Raw genomic sequence first — 20,545 nt, 5'->3', positions numbered from 1 at the left:
TTTATACAAGTAACGGCAAAAATGCATGAAACATAAAAAAAAATCGGAAATAGTATTTTGCTCAACGTTTACTATGATTATTTCTTCGATACTGGTAATATTAATTAAACATTGACATTCCCTGGATGTGTCACCTTAATATTTCTACGACCCTGTATTATAATCCAATGACATAACCTATAGCCTAGTGCACACCTAGGATATCTCCAAACCTAAATACCGAGCTTCAAAAAATTCTGTTTAGTAGATTCCCCGTGATGTCGACACAAACAAACAAACAAACAAACAAACAAACAAACAAACATGAACTGCACCTAAGCTATTTTCGGCCTTTGTATATCTAATCTGAGAAAAATACGAAGTATGAGGCAAAAATTTGAAGTGTACAGACAAAATTAGAAATTTATTTATATAGATAGATAAAATTATCATCTTATTGTTATTCTTATCGGGCAGTATTTACCACGCACATTAGTTCTGTAGGGAGTTAGCGCACCTGCTGTGGGAAGAGTTTTAAATAGTATGCCCCCTGCTATTAATGCAAACCCTGCATGTAGCGCAGTTAAAATGTCCTAAGACGTCAACCTATAAATCAGTAATCTACTTTAACATATCACGAAACAGATTTCCTAGTTATAAAGATAATTTTCATGCTTAAAGGCCTTAGGCATGTTAAGTCAATTTCTGGACTGTATACACTAGGCTTTTCACTTCAGACTTCACTGCCTGTTCCAAGGAAACAAGTTTAATTTCATCTTATTCATACGTTATTATTATTTTTGTTTTTGTTCTTTAAGGGCGGATAATATCTTGGGAGAATGATAACCTAGTGATTTTGAAGATAGCCTTGCCCAAAGTGGCTGCAGATCGATGCTAGATCAACGCGAGTGAGATCTTTTAAATATAAACTCTTTCGGTCAAGTATAAATTCTCACATTTACTTGCTATAGTGATCTAAACGTCGGTGTCTCGTAACTAAATCAATCAATCAATCAATCAATCAATCAATCAATCAATCAATCAATCAATCAATCAAAAGTATACCAGTGAGAAGATTCATATTGAAACTTTCTGTATCTTCTCCTGTGCATTCAGAACAATAAAGCAAGGATATCATATTAACAGAAAGGAATTATTTTTATTATAACCCGTTCCTTTTCTCTATTAAAACATAAGTCACTTTCTTATTTTTTAACCATAGTCGACACTGCGTATTTTCTTTTTCAGTACTTCCATATACGAGCCCCAGATCTGCCATGAAATGTTTGGCATCGTTCGGTAAGAACTTTGAGAAGCTTCTTTTTGGACAATATGGGATGATTATTGAAGGCTGTCGTAAAATAAAGATTAGAGGAATCAACCTCGACTTCAGGCTCCTCTCCAGTCACCACAATAGTACGGGTTGTCAGACAGTTTATATTTACCTACATAAGTAAAAATAAGGACATGATATCGAAATTTGTACATAGCGTTCTGAATAAATATACAATGCCTACATATTTATCAAACACGAAAGAGCTGGAATTAAATTCATTTTACCTTCCCAGCACATAACCAAACAGGTGTTTCCTCTCACTGGTTTGAAGTCTGTGACATACCTGGAAAAAAGGAGAACCCACTGTTAGACGTTTTATAAAAGGTAATAGAGTATGATCAGCAAAACTATTTGCTGTATGTTATAATGCAAGCATAATTACATAATAATAATAATAATAATAATAATAATAATAATAATAATAATAATAATAATAATAATAATAATAATAATAATAATAATAATATATCGGCTGCCGAGTGCAAGTTTTTAATATTAGCATGGAATGACTACAAGCTGTTCATAATTAGATGCCTACTACCTAGGTTAGGTGCACTGAGAAGTTTTACGATACCCGAAGAATGGAGTAGGCTCAGAAGCAAGAAACATTTTTAGAAAAGGAGTAATCTTTTTCACAAATAAAGCCTTGTGAATTCCTCATGCAGTTTTTTCTTTACACCTTCCACTAAAGTCTGCAATGATACAATAGGGGTAATAAGAACCTTTAAGAAATTCTCAAGTTTCTGATTGTACTAACACTAGAAGCAGTGTGAAGACCTCTTGTAGGGCCTACTTACTATTATTGCTCTGATCCTTATCTTGTAACGCAGACAAATTGTTGTTTGTGTGGATAAGTTTCATCGCCCTACAAGCGACAATTCATTTTTTCCCAGTGCTCCAGTGAAAGTTTGTCAGAATTGCGCCAAGCAGTGACATAAGTGCTGAGGTAACCGCGTGCTCTGGTGTTCCTGCGCTTCCCCGGGCATGACAGAGCGTGGTCCCAACTCACTGCACAAACGGTGTTGGTTCATCGGATCACTCGCAATTCAAAGCAGATATTGTCTTTTTCTTATTATTCTCTATTCTGGCCTTTTCCTAATTACCAGTTTGAATTCTCCTCTTCCCATTCTCCCAGGGCATTGCTGGATTTACGTGGACTTCCCGCAGGTCTTCATGTATAACGGACCTGCAAGTTTGAAAAGGTCTTCCTCGGCTTATCGGTTGAGTTATGATTTCCATTGTTTTCCGAAACATGTGGTCTTCTGGGCTTCTCATAACATGGCCATACCACCTTGGCTTTGCTTTCGAAGCGTTTGTAATTGATCCAAGTTTGAGACTCCCAAGAATGAGGTCGGTTCTTATTTCGTCCAAAAGAGTGACTCCCGCGGCCCATCTCAGCATTTTTCATCTTGTCAGCATATAACTTATCCTGCCGGGCTGAGTAGCTCAGACGGTAGAACACTGGCCTTATGAGCCCAAGTTGGCAGGTTCGATCCTGGCTCAGTCCAGTGGTATCTGAAGTGTTCAAATACGTCACCCTCGTGTCAGTAGATTTACTGGCACACAAAATATCTCCTGCGGGACAAAATTCCGGCACCTCGGCGTCTTCGACAACCTCGATAGTAGTTAGTGGGGCGTAAAACCTATCGCATTATTACTGAATATTGAATTTTCACGACCGCATTGTAATTGAGATCGACTTTCAATCTATTAGGACGTGTTACGTACATGCTGTACGTGTTGAAGAGATGTTGAGTACAGAACAAAAATGACCAACCAGAATCCGATGGGGTCCGAACCCTCAAACTCCCGATTTCGCATCGTTTGCTCTACCATTCAGCTATGGTGGCCTTTGTCATTTATTCACCGGGCGAGTTGGCCGTGCGGTTAGGAGCTCGCAGCTGTGAGCTCACATCCGGGAGGTAGAGGGTTCGAACCCCACCTTCGGCAGCCCTGAAGATGGTTTTACGTGGTTTCTCATTTTCACACCAGCTGGGGCTGTACCTTAAATAAGGCCACGGCCGCTTGTTTTCCATTCCTAGGCATTTCCTGTCCCATCGTCGCCATAAGACCTATCTGTGTCGGTGCGATGTAAAACAAATAGCATGGTCATTTGTTCCATTGGAAAGGATCTAAGCTACAGGTCTGGCACCTTTGCCATCACACTGTAGAGTTGTAGGTTGTGAATTATTATTATTATTATTATTATTATTATTATTATTATTATTATTATTATTACAAAATCTTATACACATGTTTCTCCTTACAGCGCAATACTTCGATCCGTATAATATGGTTGAATTTCCTGCTGTTTTATAATCCTTTGCTCTTACAAGAATTCTCTTGTCGCATCATATTCCAGGCATGTCTCTCCATTTCATACATCCATAGTTTATGCGATGTAGCCTATAACGTCTGTGCCAATAGTTCCGTCTTCTGAGTTCATTGATCCTTAATATTTCAAATCTTCACCTTCTCTGACCTAAGTTTCCTGCAAGTACCGGTATTTATGCTACTTTGGTGAGGAGAACTGGCAAAGATACAACACGTTTACAGTATTCAGTCTTTGCATGCTCATTTTCAGACTACCTGATTTTAGAGCTGCTCTCCATGCCGGCATTCTCTTCAGATCCTTTTGGTCTTCGATTATGAGGATAAAGTCACTCATGTTCTCTTGGAAGGGTGTATATGGTATGAGCTCAGAACGTTCTACCACTTAGTTTTCACCCGCCTTTGCAGATGAGAACCACACCCGATTAGACTGATAAACTGCACTTTCTCCACTATTAGCCGTACATTCTGATAGAACATTATTATCTTGCAGAATTCATTACTTGTTACATCTAGTTAATAGTCCTCCTCTGTGGTGTAGTGGTTAGTGTGATTAGCTGGCACCCCCGGAGGTCCGCGTTTGATTGCCGGCTTTGGCACAAAATTTGAAAAGTGGTACGAGGGCTGGAACGGGGTCCACTCAGCCTCGGCAGGTCAAATGAGTAGAGGTGGGTTTAATTCTACACCTCAACCATCCTGGAAGTGGTTTTCTGTGGTTTCCCACTTCTCCTCCAGGCAAATGGTGGGATAGTACCTAACTTAAGTGTACGGCCGCTTCCTTTCCTCTTCCATGTCTATCCCTTCCAATCTTCCCATCCCCCACAAGGCCCCTGTTCAGCATAGCAGGTGAGGCCGCCTGGGCGAGGAACTGGTCATTCTCACCAGTTGTTTCCCCCGACCGAATGCCTCACGCTCCAGGTCACTGCCATTGAGGCGGTAGAGGTGTGATCCCTCGCTGAGTCCTAGGAAAAATCTAACCCTAGAGGGTAAGCAGATTAAGAAAGGAAGACATCCAGTTAATATCTACTTCAATGCCCCATAGTTCTGGTCCGTACAATACTATGGATTTTACTCGTGCATTTAAAATATTTTTATGCAGGTTATATTCATCATTTGGTATCTGCCTATCCAAACATCTCGTGCTAGACTGGGCGGCCAGCTCTTTCATTTTGGCTCGACTTATTTATTCATTCCACTTCCCATTAGATGCTAAAAAGAATAATTCAAATATATTGTAACGACTATTTATAATAAGCTACTTCTTTCTTTCTTTCTTTCTTTCTTTCTTAATGTTTGCCCTCCAGGGTTGGTTTTTCCCTCGGACTCAGCGAGGGATTCCACCTCTACCGCCTCAAGGGCAGTGTCCTGGAGCGTCAGACATCGGGTCTAGGGATACAATTGGGGAGGAGGACCAGTACCTCGCCAGGTGGCCTCACCTGCTATGCTGAACAGGGGTCTTGTGGGGGATGAGAAGATTGAAATAATAATGTTATTTGCTTTACGTCCCACTAACTACTTTTTAAGGTCTTCGGAGACGCCGAGGTGCCGGAATTTAGTCCCGCAGGAGTTCTTTTACGTGCCAGTAAATCTACCGACACGGGGCTGTCGTATTTGAGCACCTTCAAATACCACCGGACTGAGCCAGGATCGAACCTGCCAAGTTGGGGTTAGAAGGCCAGCGCCTTAACCGTCTGAGCCACTCAGCCCGGCTAGGGAAGATTGAAAGGGATAGACAAGGAACAGGGAAGGAAGCGGCCGTGGCCTTAAATTAGGTACCACCCCGGCATTTACCTGGAGGAGAAGTGGGAAACCACGGAAAACCACTTCGAGGATGGCTGAGGTGGGAATCGAACCCACCTCTACTCAGTTGACCTCTCGAGGCTGAGTGGACCCCGTTCCAGCCCTCGTACCTCTTTTCAAATTTCGTGGCAGAGGCGGACATTTATAAATATACGCTTTCTAGCCATTTCTCTGTTTACATACCATTACTTTTGTTTTATACTTTCTTTCTTAATTCGTTTACCTGCCGGGCTGAGTGGCTCAGACGGTTGAGGCGCTGGCCTTTTGGCTTGGCAAGTTTGATCCTGGCTCAGTCCGGTGGTATTTGAAAGTTCTCAAAAACGTCAGTCTCGAGTCGGTAGATATACTGGCACGTAAAAGAACTCCTGCATTACTAAATTCCGGTACCTTGGCGTCTCCGAAAATCATAAAAGTAGTAGGTGTGATGTAAAGCAAATAACATTATAATCCGTTTACCCTCCAAGGTTGTGTTTTCCCCGGGACTCAGCGAGGAATTCACCTCTACCACCTCAAGGGCAGTGTCCTGGGACGTCAAACTTTGGGTCGGGTGATAAACTGGGGAGGAGGACCAGTACCTCGCCTGGGCGGCCTCACCTGGTATTATGAACAGGGGCCGTATGGGGGGGATGAGACGATCGGAAGGGATAGACAAGAAAGGAAGTGGTCGTGGCCTTAAGTTAGGTACCATCCCGGGATTTGCCTGGAGGAGAAGTAGAAAACCACGGAAAACCACTGCGAGGATGGCTGAGGACGGATTCGAACCCCCCCCCCTACTCAGTTTACCTCCTGAGGCTGAATGGACCCCGTTCAAGCTGTCGTACCACTTTTCAAATTTCATGGCAGAGCCGGAAATTGAACCCGGACCTCCGGGGTGGCAGCTAATCGCGCTAACCACTACACCAACAGGCGGAACTTTTGTTTTATTAGTACTAATTTTTAAAGTCCATTTTCTGTAAAATTCATCCGTTCTCACAATGCTACTTTGCATACCGACTAATGTTGGGAGAGCAGAAGGACGTCGCCTGCGATTACTAAGCCGGGAATGTCTTTATTATTAATACGCGGGCTTGTCCTATTCTCTATCTATTCTACAGCTAAAGTAACGTACAGACAATATTGATGATAAGTTTTCACCCCTGCTTTAGCCCACTATTTGAATGAATCTCTTCTTCTACTGTAATCCTGCATATCACCTCTGCATACAGTTCTTCTACCGAGCGAATTGGCCGTGCGGTAAGATTCGCGAAGCTGTGAGCTTGCATTCGGGAGATAATGGATTTGAACCCCTCTGTAGGCAGGCCTGAAGATGGATTTCCGTGGTGGCCCATTTTTACAACAGACAAATGCTGGGGCTGTACCTTAATTAAGGCCACGGCCGTTTCCTTCCCACTCCTGGCCCTTTCCTGTCGATTTTTCTCCGTTCATTTTAAATACCGGACATTGTCTTGGTATTTTCATAAAATTTTAAAAAGTAATTATTCCCAGTACCTCACTGTTGTTACCTAGCTCTTTCCAAAATCCTTATGTTATTCCAAGAATAGCACCTGATTTTCCCACCTTTCCTCTTTCCATTGTCTCTAATACTTCATCCGTAGTTATTTGATAGTGTAGTACGGTCGAAGTGTTGGTCTCCACATGCCTAAGTATACCAGTTTCATTTTTATCACTTACCATTTATCATTACCCCCCCTATTAGCTCCTTGAAGTACTCTATCCACTTATCCTCGCTTATGTTTGCTTTGCTACTAGGTTTGTTTTTTCTTTACATATTTGATTGCATACATTGATGTGTGAAGTATGGATACTTTCTTGGTTTCGTTTTCTTTAATTGAATCGATTATTTCAGAAACCAGTCAAGCGCCAAGGGTGTCATTTTTGGGAAAATGAAAAAAAAACTGTTTAGCAACAGACAAAATGTTATGGTAGGGGATTTAATATTTTAGCTTGAAAGTATTATACCATGTAATACCTTCTATCTAAGGAAAACTATGTTGTGCTTATTAACTTTGCTGTAAAAAAATTCGAAACATTTTCCACTTAACTGGTCTCTGAAATAAACGAGTGTTCGAAACATATCTTTGTGGGATAATTCTTGAATTTCGAAAGGATTTTGTCATAAACTCCATATTTGTGGAAACAGAAAATATTTGAATAGGTTTAGACTACAAATATAATGATTAAAAGGATGAAATCAGCAATGTCTGCTTATTATGGCAGGAGGTAATTAATCCTCATTAACAAACTCCACACCATATTCTGTCCCTGTAGTAGGCCACTGTAAAATCCTGTCCTAAAACTGTTCATATCCTATCATGTAAGGTTTTAAGGCATTTAGCTCACGTATCTTCTTGATATTGATGGGCACATAAAACAAACAATAACAAAGAATAATGTAGGGCTCAGACCAGGTATTTCCTTTCCTGAGTAAGATAACCTTCCTCTTTTATGCTGGCATTACGCGTGTGAGTTTGTGTGTCTACCACTCCTCGTTTCCTTTTTGATACAGGTTCGTCTTCTGAACATTCAGACGTAAGCTATCACTATTATTATAAAAACACTGCACTAAACAAAAGAAACACCTTTTCAATCGGTTGTTCAGGAAACTACGAATATGCCATTCAAGAAACACAACAGTGACAATATAAACAGCTGAACAGCAGCGCCAACCGGCAGGATGCGGCACATCACAAAATGTACCAGCAGTTTACTGCAGAAACCAGCCAAGTGATGTCACTTAACTGGTTTCTGAACTAAATACGAAATTCATCATAATGCCTGACCATTATAGGAGGACGTTTCTTGACTTTTTTCAGCACCAAATTGTGCGTATACCCTCATAGTAACATATTCTGCAATTAACTCATTTTTTCATTTTTTGGCACTTGACTGCTTTCTGAAATAATCGATTCAATTGCTCCTCCTCGGCCTGCCAATTCTTTCTATTTTCACTCATTTATCTTTGTATAAGAACTGAAGGTCATTGCAATAGCCATGTCTTTAAGATAGGTCTCTCATGGCCATCCTCTGCCCCTCTTCCCAAGAGCTGGCAGCATCTTGTAATCAGTTTTATTCAGGATATAAGTAGGGATAAGGGCATGGCGTCCAGGCGATAGCAAAGCGAGTGTATGCCGGAAAGATATAGGAATGGTTACCTAGTTGCACTACAATAATCACCACCACCAGGTTCAGAACAGGCAAGGAGCAGGGATGATACTGTCTCGAATAGTAATCGTAGTTGAACTTGAGAACCTCTGGAGGACCAGTCACGAAACAGGCTGCTCTTTGACTCCCGCACGATGACCAAGGTGCTTGACCGTGGTCAAGGCGGGATTTAATCTGAATGTGGTTATGGGTGCAGCACTCGCTAAGTTCGCACTGACACACAGAGACCCAGCACAGTTAGAAAGTAGTCGCACACGACCCGACCCCACATTCATGTGTGAAGTATTGGAGACCGTTGTTCGCTTCCCACTGGCTGGGAAATCCGTGCCAAGCACAATAGAAATGCTTCTTCCGCATTCCCTCACATTCCACACTGGCAGGAACACAGAAGATTTGGAGAAGAATTTGACAATTTTTAGACCTAAAATTTACTCACATTCCAAGACAAGCTTCCTATTCAAGTTATCAAATAGTGGATTGTGGTCATATTAATTACAGACAGCGTGCGCAGTTCAGTTTTGGACCCTTCACGTTCAGATGTGAGGCATAGTGGATTAAAATGAATTGCTCTTTGCATGTACTTTTGCGCCGGGCAAATATTTATTTACAACATTTAGTCGATATAAATCTAGAATTTAGTGTTCATGAATACGAGTGTGTCTTCAAGAGATCAAAAATATAGCGCTGCTCGTCTTTTATCTATTCCTAACTGGTGATATTTTTACATCTCCGATACTTCAGAAGATATGTTTGTAAATGCCCATAGGCTATATGTCACTTGCTGCGTCGCACTCTGCCGCATATTTGTAGCTTCCCCACAACGTTCATTATAATTAGAATGATATTTGCATAATTCTGTATATTATTTACATACAAACACTATACAGTCAAACTTCGATATCTCGAAGTGTTTGGGGAGGCTGAAAACATTTCCAGTTATCGAATATTCGAGGCATAGAAATACGTGCATGCTTCTTCGGCTCCACCAATACCATAATATTTCCTCTAAATTTACAAATTGGTGTTTCAAAACCAGCTTTTTTAATGTCTTTACAGAAAGCATTCTCATTGTTGATACTTACAAATTCGTATTGAAGAGACGTCCGTAATTTTCCTTTGCATTTTTCCTAACTCTCTTCTCTCTACACATTTCTCTAGCATACTGACAGCACCATCCTGAATAAAGCTGCAAAATATGGCCAGGGCTTGACCAAGCTAACAGTCCAGGAACTCAGTACTGTCAACAGCTTGCCGAGTGTGAAGTAGCCTAGGATGTTAAACTCTTAAGGTACGCGGTTAGCCAAACTCTGACTAAAATGTAGAGATTGCTTAGACTTATATAAGGCGGCTACTTATGTTCAGGTATCTTCTAGAGCAAACGCGTGCAAACTGAGGCGCAGAGTTCCTGTGCACAGTGCATCGGTCGCGCTCGGCTCGGCTCGAACCAACGCTTCGTCTCTGGGCTACTCGGCTAAGTTCGGCTCAACTCGCCTCAACTCAGCTCGGGTTTGGATCGCTACGGAGCAAGTGAGGAAGAGGGAAACAGGCGGAGCGAGCGAGACAGGAGTGGGGAAAGAGAGAGACAGCGCTATTGCTCCAAATCGAGGAGTGGGGGTCTGCACTCTGGTCAACCAAGCGAAGTCGTCTTTTGCACCGTGCACAGTGCAATGCACTGGTGCATGCACCCTGAGAGGCCCTGGTCTAGAGGAACTAGATGTTCGTGAGGATGATATGTACGCATAAGTGCAGTGTCATGATTTCGAGTTACAGAAACACATTTTACATCAGGGCTTGATGTCATTCGAGGTATCGAAAAATTCGAGTAATAGAACCTCGAATTATAGAAAATATATGACGCTTACAACATACAAGATCCCATCGGAAAACGAAAATCCCTTCGAGATATCGAAAGTTCGAGTTATAGAAGTTTCACTGTACTCAAGGCTTTTTTTTATTTGACACCAATTTTACTTTCCTCTACTGGTTTTACGTCGCACCGATCAGGCAGGTATCATGGCGATGATGGCTTAGGACGGGGCTAAGACTGCGAAGGCCTTGATTAAGAATTTTCTTGGTCTTAATATAGGAAACCATGGAAAACCATCTTTAGGTAGCTGGCAGTGGAGATCGAACCCACCTACTCTAGCAGCACTGCTCGGGTTACGTAGTCAACTCACTCGGTTGTAATTGCACTTTGATTAAACGGTTGGTGCCGCAAAAGATTGAAAAAGAAACTGAACGAGGCTATGTCGCGATAATTGCCGTAAGTCATAAGTAGCCAACCTACTGTCGAAATAAATGATCTAGTCACTGTGAGTTTGAAGTGCTCCTGTTGACATTTTATTTCCCAATTCTAACAGTATTTTACATTTTAAAAACCATTTCCATTAGAGCAAAACTGCCCCACGATGCTCGACCGCCTTTAATTTTAGACGCTCCTGATGAGGCTTCTCACTCTTGCCATTGATAATTTTGGACATTTTGTAATTCTGGTAAGGCATTCTATTCTCTTGAATACGAGTTTGATTAATTTTTAACCCGCATTAGTGTTCACCTCGGATAGTTGAAAGATGGCCAGGATGGAGATGATGATGATGATAATAAGAATAATAATGATAATAATAATAATAATAATAATAATAATAATAATAATAATAATAATAATAATAATAATAATAATAATAATAATAATAATAATAATGTCCGCCTCTGTGGTGCAGTGGTTAGTGTGATTAGCTGCCACCCCTGGAACCGGCGTTCGATTCTCGGCTCTGTTACGGAAATTTGAAACCTAGTACAAAGACTAGATCGGGGTCCACTCAGCCTCGGGAGGTCAACTGAGTAGAGGAGGTTCGATTCCCACCTCTGCCATTCTCGAATTGGCTTTCTGTAGTTTCCCACTTTTCCTCCAAGCAAATGCCGGGGTGGTACCTCCACGGCCGCTTTCTTCCCTCTTCCTTGTCCAACCCTTCCAATCTTCCAATCCATCCACAAGGCCCCTGTTCAGCAAGGCAGGTAAGGCCGCCCGGGTGAGGTACTGGTCCTCCTCCCAGTTGTATCCCTCGACCCAAGTCTCACGCTGCAGGACACTCCCGTTGAGGCAGTAGAGGTGGGATCCCTCGCTGAGTCCGAGGGAAAAACCATCCCTGGATTGTAAAGGGATTAAGAAAGGAGGAAAGAAAGAAAGAAAGAAAGAAAGAGAGAAGGAAAGAATGAATAATAATAATAATAATAATAATAATAATAATAATAATAATAATAATAATAATAATAATAATAATAATAATAATAGGTTATTCTTGAGACGCGCTCGAAAATTATCTGAAGAGATACTGCATGCATAAAGTGTCTGTAAATATACTTTTTTGGTTGCTATTTGATTTACGTCGCACCGACACAGATAGGTCTTACGGCGACGATGGGATAGGAAAGGCCTAGGTAGGGAAGGAAGCGGCCGTGGCCTTAATTAAAGTAAAGCATTTGCCTCATATGAAGATGGGAAGCCACGGAGAACCATCTTCAGGGCAGCCGACAGTGGGGTTCGAACCCACTATCTCCCGGATGCAAGCTCACAGCTGCGCGCCCCTAACCTCACGGCTGTAAATATACTGGTAGGGTTTGTTGACTGAGACATTTTCAAATGATACCTGTCAGTCTGACAGTGCTGGTATTCGATCCCATGACCCTGAGAACAACCTCTGTGGTTAACACTCATATTAGGCAAGTTAAATGGCGCTGATCACATAACGATCATCATCTGCCCAAGAGGTCAAGAGAACGTAGAGCCATGATGATGTCGTCGCTTAACAATACCATGGCCCTGCATCTTGTAATTTGTAGTGGTTAACCGCCCTTCGATTAAAGCAATACCTCAAAAGCCAATTTATCCCGAAGGTTACAACTCTTAGTGTAACTGTGGCACGTACTGCCCGTGTCCATAAGGCGTCAACCGCTCGGTCTGGCTAGAACGCTAATGAACTGTAGTACTTTAGAGACCATGTCTTTAGGCGTTTTTTATTTCTTTTATAATTTGCTTCATATCGTACCAACGGTGGGATAGAAAATTGCTAAGAAGGGGAAGGAAGCGACCATGGCCTTAACTGAGGAACAGTCCCAGCATTTTGCCTGGTGTGAAAATGGGAAACCACGAAAAACCATCTTCAGGGCTGCCGACAGTGGGGTTCGAACCTACTGTCTCTGGCATGCAAGCTGACAGCTTCGCGATCCACACCGCTCAAGCTACACGCTCGTTTGAAAGCATTCAATCAAGGTCGCAAATAGTCAGGGTTGTCAGACGTCCCGGGAGAGTTCACTATTCGGCAGTATCTGATAACTTGCTCTGAACGGCGGACTGTACTCAGGTGTTTGCCTGTGTCTATGCGATCTAGGCTTGTAAGTTTCGCCAAGAAGTAAAGTCCTCTCAGTTTTAATTACTGTGCTGGTGGGGTGAAAATACCTCACGGGATAACTGTAAGTACCTAGGTGTTAATATAGAATGATCACGAGGTTTTAAATAAAGGTTTCAGTGGGCTGAGTGGCTCAGACGGTTGAGACGCTGACTTTCTGACCCCAAACTGACAGGTTCAATCCTGGCTCAGTCCGGGAGTATTTGAAGGTGCTCAAATATGTCAGCCTCATGTGCGTAGGTTTACCGGCACGTAAAATAACTCTCGCGGGACTAAATTCCGGCACCTCAGCGTCTCCGAAAACCGTAAAAGTAGTTAGTGGGACGTAAAGCAAATAGCATTATTATTATTTATTATTAAAGGTTGCTGATATCTTCATATGGTTATGAGGATATTTATTGCGTGTTGTAAGGATATAAAAGAGAAGGTGTATAATTCTCTGGTAGGACTCCAATTAGAGTATGCTTCCAGTGTATGGAAGATCCCATCGTCGCCATAAGACGTACCTGTGTCGGTACGACGTAGAATCAAATTATTATTGTGCCCAATGTATGGGACCCCCACACCAGAATTATGTAATATGAGAAAAGGAAAAATATCCCAAGAAAACAACACGATTTGTTCTGGGCAATTTCCGACAAAAGAGTAGTGTTACGAAAATGTCGTTAATTTCGGGCTGGGAAGACTTGGGAATATGAGTGGTGGAATGCCATTAGTGGGCGAATAAGCTTGAATGAAGCTTATGAAGGTAGGAAAGATCATAATATGAAAATAAAGCTGGAATTCTTCTTATTTTTTATCTCTTTACCCTCCAGGATAAGTTTTTCCCTCGGACTCATGCGAGGGATCCCACCTCTACCGCCTCAAGGGCAGTGTCCTGGAGTTCAGACTCTGGGTCGGGGATACAACTGGGGAGGAGGACCAGTACCTCGCCCAGGCGGTCTCACCTGCTATGCTGAACCGAAGCCTTACGGGGGAAAGGGAAGACTGGAAGGGATAGACAAAAAAGAGGGAAGGAAGGTGCCGTGGCCTTAAGTTAGTTACCATCCCGGCATTTGCCTGAAGGAGAAGTGTGAAACCACGGAAAACCACTTCCAGGATGGCTGAGGTGGGAATCGAACCCACCTCTACTCAGTTGACCTTCCGAGGCTGAGTGGCCCCGTTCCAGCCCTCGTACCACTTTTCAAATTTCGTGGCAGAGCCGGGAATCGATCCCGGGCCTCCGGAGGTGGCAGCTAATCACACTAACCACAGAGGCGGACAAGCTGGAATTCGAGAGGACAAATTAGGGCAAATAGTCACTTGTTGGAAGAGGGATAAGGGGTTGGAATAATTGAAATGTTCGATAAATTTCCAAGTTCTTTGAAATCATAAGGAAAGACTGTCCGACTCGTTGGCTGAACGGTCAGCGTACTGGCCTTCGGTTCAGAGGGTCCCGGGTTCGATTCCCGGCCGGGTCGGGGATTTAAACCTTAATTGGTTAATTCCAATGGCACGGGGGCTGGGTGTATGTGTTGTCTTCATCATCACTTCATACTCATCACGACGCGCAGGTCGCCTACGGGTGTCAAATAGAAAGACCTGCACCTGGCGAGCCGAACCCGTCCTGGGATATCCCGGCACTAAAAGCCATACGACATTTAATTTCATTTCATAAGGAAAGACTAGGTAATCAAATGATAGAGGATGTTCCACCTCGGTGACAGTCCTTAATGTAGATCAGCACTGACTGCGTTGATGAGCCAATGGAAAACCATCCTACTCAGCTACGTACATAAACAAGGTGAAACAGGAAGGCATACAACTAATATCGTCTACAGGTAAATTATAAATGGTTTATCACTATAAATTCAAAATTGCTCCCGTACAGGTCACTTGTATAATAATAAATTTATTACCGGTATCTGAAATGAAGTTTATCCATCTCCTTGAATGGATGTTCAGTGTATTGGCTTCGGTTAAGAGGGCCTCGGGTTAGACTCCCGACCGGGTAGAGGATTTTAATTTTGTCTGTCAATTCCTCCAGCTCAGAGACTAGGCATTTGAGTTCGCCTTAATACACATAGCCCTATACATACAACACATCGCAGTAGAGACTCGCAGAATTACGCAATAGTGAATAGTGAATATTTGTCTCCACATTGGGTTAGCGTAAAGTAAGGCATCCGGGCGTAAAACTGGGTGAAATCAAAATAACGTGTCGACTGCAGGAAATTGGGGAAAAGGCAGAAAAAAGAGTTAGAAGAAGAACATTCTGAAACAAACTTCACAACTTGTAGAATACGTGACTCGATTTTCTCGACTGCACATCTCTCTCATTTGTTGACTTCAGGTATCTGGCAACCTTGCGAATGGGCGGTCTAATAACTCATAGCGGAAGATTTGTCCGACGATTACCCGTAAGTTCTGATGTAGGCCTATCAGGAGAGAGTTCCTTATTTCAGAACGTATCGCCGTTACCTATCAATGGCAATAGTCTCGTACTTACAAGCATCGCGGTACTATTTCTAGTAGCGGCGCGGTTGTAAACTGAGAATCTTACGTTCTAAAGAGGTTGTAAGGCCGAGCTGGTAATGACAAGTGTTTCACCCGGAACTGTTCGAGATATAGAAATTGTGATAATCATTTCCGGAGAGACATATGGCTTAATAAACGAGTGCCACAGTAATTCTTGAAGATATTAGCGGCCCGGTTTACAGACAGTGAAAGCCCTCAGCTTCCATAGCTACAGAGGAACATGCCTTTTCCTTCTGACAATCGGCTGCGCTGTGTAGTTGGATAGGCGTTAGTTCGTATTGTCACGTAGAATACGTCTCTTAGTTTCGGAATCGTACTTGGCCCGTTGAGCGTTACAAAAAGATTAACTTTTAAAATGAAAGTAACTTCTACACAGGGACGACAGCAGTGTTCAATATCTCATTGCAAAGAAGAAGGACTAACGTTTCCAGTAACAAGAGTCTGTCCTCGTTAAGGCGTCATCGGGTGATGCAATTGCGCCGCCATCTTGAGGTACTAAAGTCACCGTGTCGTGCGGCTAACAGCTAGTGTAGCTCTGGGCACCGGCATGGTAGTAGCCTACGTCGTATGACGTATCATTCGATTCGTCTCAGTAAGTTCGTTATGTGTATAGTGAACAAAATAGAGTAAATTGCGGTGCGTAGAATTCTGAAAATTTTCTTTCTGAAAAATTTGCGATATCTGGTTAATAAATAACTTCAAAGTTATCGAAGTCGCATTCCAGAAGATAAAGTGGCTTATAAAATTTCCTAAACGTCCAATACCATCATTGTCAAGCGTTTAAAGGCTTATCGGAAGAACGTTAAGGAAGCCGAGAGAGATTTTCTGCTCTGAGGTACTACCCGATTGTCCCTTTTCATTGTCTGCAGCTAAAATGTTAACCAAAACAACCAGTGTGTCACGGTTCCGCTTCAACACCTGGGAGGTTTGCAGCCGATCTCAAAACTTTAAGCACGCGTAGCGCCGGAACTAATTACCGCAGACCTGTGGTTCCTACGTTCAAAATACTTGTATTTATATCCTCTAACACTCCGCCTCCGTAGAATAACGGTTTGTGTCATTAGCTGCCATCCTAGGGGGCCCGGGTTCGATTACCAGTACTGCCAGAAAATTAAGAATGGCAGGAGGGCTGGTATGTGGTTGAAATGGCACAACCAGTTCACCTCCATGGTGGGTGTGCCTGAAAAGAACTGCACCACCTCAGGATGACAACACGAGTTTACTTACTTACCAAACCAAACCAAACCCCATGGCACTACAGCCCTTGAAGGGCCTTGACCTACCAAGCGACCGCTGCTCTGCCCGATGGCCTGCAGAAAACGAGGTGTCGTGTGGTCAGTACGACGAATCCTCTCGGCCGTTATTCTTGGCTTTCTAGACCGAGGCCACTATCTCACAATCAGATAGCTCCTCAATTCTAATCACGTACGTTGAGTGGACCTCGAAGCACCCCTCAGGACCAGGTAAAAATCCCTGACCTGGCGGAGAATCGAACCCGGGGACTCCAGGTAAGAGGCAGGCATGCTACCCCTACACCACGAGGCCGGTTTACTTACTTACTTACTTACTTACTTACTTACTTACTTACTTACTTACTTACTCCTTTAATTTACAAAAGAAAGCTTTTCTGCGCCGTGTATAACAGGAAAGTGTTGAGGACCGATTTCAGAAAACTCTGTTCCAGTTTCTTATATGCAGTATATGAAATAATAATAATAATAATAATAATAATAATAATAATAATAATACGTTTATGCCCCACTATCTACATTTACTCTCCTAAGAGACTGTGAGGTGCGTGCTAGAATTTCATCACTCAAGAGTCATTTTCTTCTTCCTGGTGACGGTATTACCATTGAGATGCTATGTCTGCTATTCTCTATCTCGCCAGCCCCATTTTTTCAGTCTGCATCATCAGCAAATCAGACACCTACAACTTGCACGTCTAATTGTAAGAAGTTCATTATTGCCGACCGAGAGATCTTCTTCCAATTGGGATGAGTGTAGTGCCCTTCTCGCATATCTGTTTGACCACATGACCAGATCATAGCACCTTCGCTTCCCTCATCTTTTCTGAAGTGGAAGCAATTTCGAAGGTGTTCCATAATGTTCTATATGTGCTATAGTCGAGCCGCGTGACTACCACCGAGCATCTACATTTCCACTGTGTGAAACATCGAAAGATCTTCGACTTGAGCCATATTGGGATCTTTTGATTACAAAGGACACCGGAATGAAGCTGGTGTTTTTTAATACCTTCAAATACCACCGGACTGAGCTGAGATCAAATCTGCCAACTTGGGCTCAGAAAAGCAACACCCTCAAATTATCAACTAAGATAGCAGTTTTACGTAAATTTTGATATCTTGATCATAGGCACGGGATATACGTAGAATCCGAACCACAAGATCGTGACTTATCGTTTAAAAAAATTGGCATGTACTGACAGCGTTTTAAACCATGGCCACCTTAATGAGTAGCCAGTTACGACGTCATTCAGCCATCATATCAGCGGCGTAGGTCGGGTCTAATATAAGCTGTTCGAGATAGTAGCTGTTAAAAACCGCTAGATCAGCGGAATATGAACACCCCACAAGACTCGATGATGTTTGAAACTCAATCGAATTTTATATTCTTCACTAGTTGTCCTGTCCGGCTCTTGGCCGAATAGTCAGTATCTTGACCTTACGACGACGATGCGATGGGAAAGGGCTAGGAGTGGGAAGGAAGCGACCGTGTCCTTAGTTAAGGACTAACGATTTGCCTTGTGTGAACGCCCACTGAAAATCATCTTCAGCGCTGCCGACAATGGGGTTCGAACCCACTATCTCCCGAATGCAAGCTGGCAGCAACGTGACCCAAATCTTACAGTCACTCGCCCAGTGAAGTAATGTAATTACATATCCACAAACACACACATATATATTGTGTATACAAATGCTTTCATGTAAAAAAGAAAATAATCATTATAATAAAGAAAAAGCCGCCTCTGTGGTGTAGTGGTTAGCGTGATTAGCTGCCACCCCCGGAGGCCCGGGTTTGATTCCCGGCTCTGCCACGAAATTTGAAAAGTAGTATGAGGGCTGGAACGGGGTCCACTCAGCCTCGGGAGGTCAACTGAGTAGAGGTGGGTTCGATTCCCACCTCAGCCATCCTGGAAGTGGTTTTCCGTGGTTTCCCACTTCTCTTCCAGGCGAATGCCGGGATGGTACCTAACATAAGGCCACGGCCGCTTCCTTCCCTCTTCCTTGCCTATCCCTTCCAATCTTCCCATCCCTCCACAAGGCCACTGTTCAGCATAGCAGGTGAGGCCGCCTGGGCGAGGTACTGGTCATACTCCCCAGTTGTATCCCCGACCAAGTGTCTGAAGCTCCAGGACACTGCCCTCGAGGCGGTAGAGATGGGATCCCTCGCTGTGTCCGAGGGAAAAGCCGACCGTGGAGGGTAAACAATGATGATGATGATGAAGATAATAAAGAAAAAACCAACCATTCTCGCAAACACGTATAGGGCCTATTCTTCTTCAGGGTTAAGATGAAATAATTTCAAAAACGAGATGTAGAGCATCTTTTGCATTTATTTGGGGGCACGTTTGTAGCTGTGTGCGTGTGTGTGTGTGTGTGACTGAAAAAATAAATCACCGGGCTAGTTGGCCGTGCGGTTAGGAGCGCGCAGCTGTGATGTTGCATTCGGGAGATAGTGGGTTCGAATCGCACTGTCGGCAGCCCTGAAGATGCTTTTCCATGGTTTCCCATTTTCACACCAGGCAAATGCTGGGCTGTACCTTACTTAAGGCCACGGCCGCTTCCTTCCCACTCCTAACCCTTTCCTGTCCCATCGTCGCCATAAGACCTATCGGTGTTGGTGCGACGTAAAGCAAATTGAAAAAAGAAAAATGAATCAAGTAAAACTATCTTTGCTTTTCTGTAGTAGCGTGAAGATTAGTTTATACATAGTATTTAAATAATTACAGTAGTTTGATTAGAAATGTTGTAAACTGCTCCAAATTCTTTTTACAACAACAAAAACAAAAACAACATAATTGTTTTACGCCGAGCTGCCGGAATGTTGTTCCATATGTGTTCTTTTACATACCAGTAAATCTACAAATACAAAGCTGGCGCATTTGAGTTTCGCCATATTTCCTAGGGATTATTATTATTATTATTATTATTATTATTATTATTATTATTATTATTATTATTATTATTATTTCCGTGGCGCCTAACATCTGTGTTACCAGCCTCTGCATAGACTGGTGTAAATTTTCTGAAGGTAAGAGAAGACGAAATTGTCCTACAAAGTGTTGAATTTGCTAGATTGCTGGGATAATAATTTGATTGTTTAACGTTGCGACTGCATTCCGCGGGAGTACTGACCTACCGGCAGCAAGTAGCAATAACCGACAAGGTCATACTCATACGTTCTAGTGGCCTTGTTGAGGCTGACTCACTGATAACGGGAGACGAGTAGCTCCTACAGCTAACTCAAAATTGACACGTATTTGCCAAGATGAACTGTATCACTGTCACAGACGTGTGCTGCGTGATACGCTGGTATGGCGTTATCTCTTCTATGTGTGTATTTAATGTCAAGAATGTTACCGACTTCCTGCGGCCAGTATCCATTAATCGGGAGTTCGTGGGTTCGAACCCCACTGTCGGCAGTGCTGAAGATGATTTTCCGGGGGTTCCTATGTTCACACCAAGGAAATACTGGAACAGTACCTTAACTAAGGACACGGTCGCTTCCTTCCCACTCCCAGGTCCCTCCTGTCCCATCGTCGCCATAAGACCTATCTGTGTAGGTGCGACGTAAAGCATCTTGTTAAAAAAACACTTCTTAATTTTTTGGGGTCGAAACTTTGTGAGGACTTGGCTCATTTTTGTGGCCGGGATGCTTTTTCTGACACCAGTCCTATGTTACGTGTTGTTGTGGAGGTATATGGGTTGCCAAATGTAACAGACCTCTGTTGGTTTCCGTAATGATTTACTGTTTGGAATACATGAACACA

The 20,545-nt window shown here is 42.9% G+C and overlaps 1 protein-coding gene across 1 annotated transcript in view; it reads right to left on the bottom strand.

The window, feature by feature from the left end:
* Window positions 1-20,545, bottom strand: part of LOC136857065 (serine-rich adhesin for platelets) — a 309,079-nt gene that overhangs the window by 262,784 nt on the left and 25,750 nt on the right. The window contains exon 2 of the mRNA XM_067135436.2: window positions 1,540-1,598. The gene's annotated coding sequence lies outside the window, so the exon portion shown is untranslated. The remainder of the gene's footprint in view (window positions 1-1,539; window positions 1,599-20,545) is intronic.

This window comes from Anabrus simplex, chromosome 1 (assembly GCF_040414725.1).
Source record: "Anabrus simplex isolate iqAnaSimp1 chromosome 1, ASM4041472v1, whole genome shotgun sequence".
In the NCBI taxonomy this organism is placed as follows: Eukaryota; Metazoa; Arthropoda; class Insecta; order Orthoptera; family Tettigoniidae; genus Anabrus; species Anabrus simplex.
The sequence above is the reverse complement of the archived record's forward strand: the minus strand, read 5'-3'. Positions and strand labels throughout refer to the sequence as shown.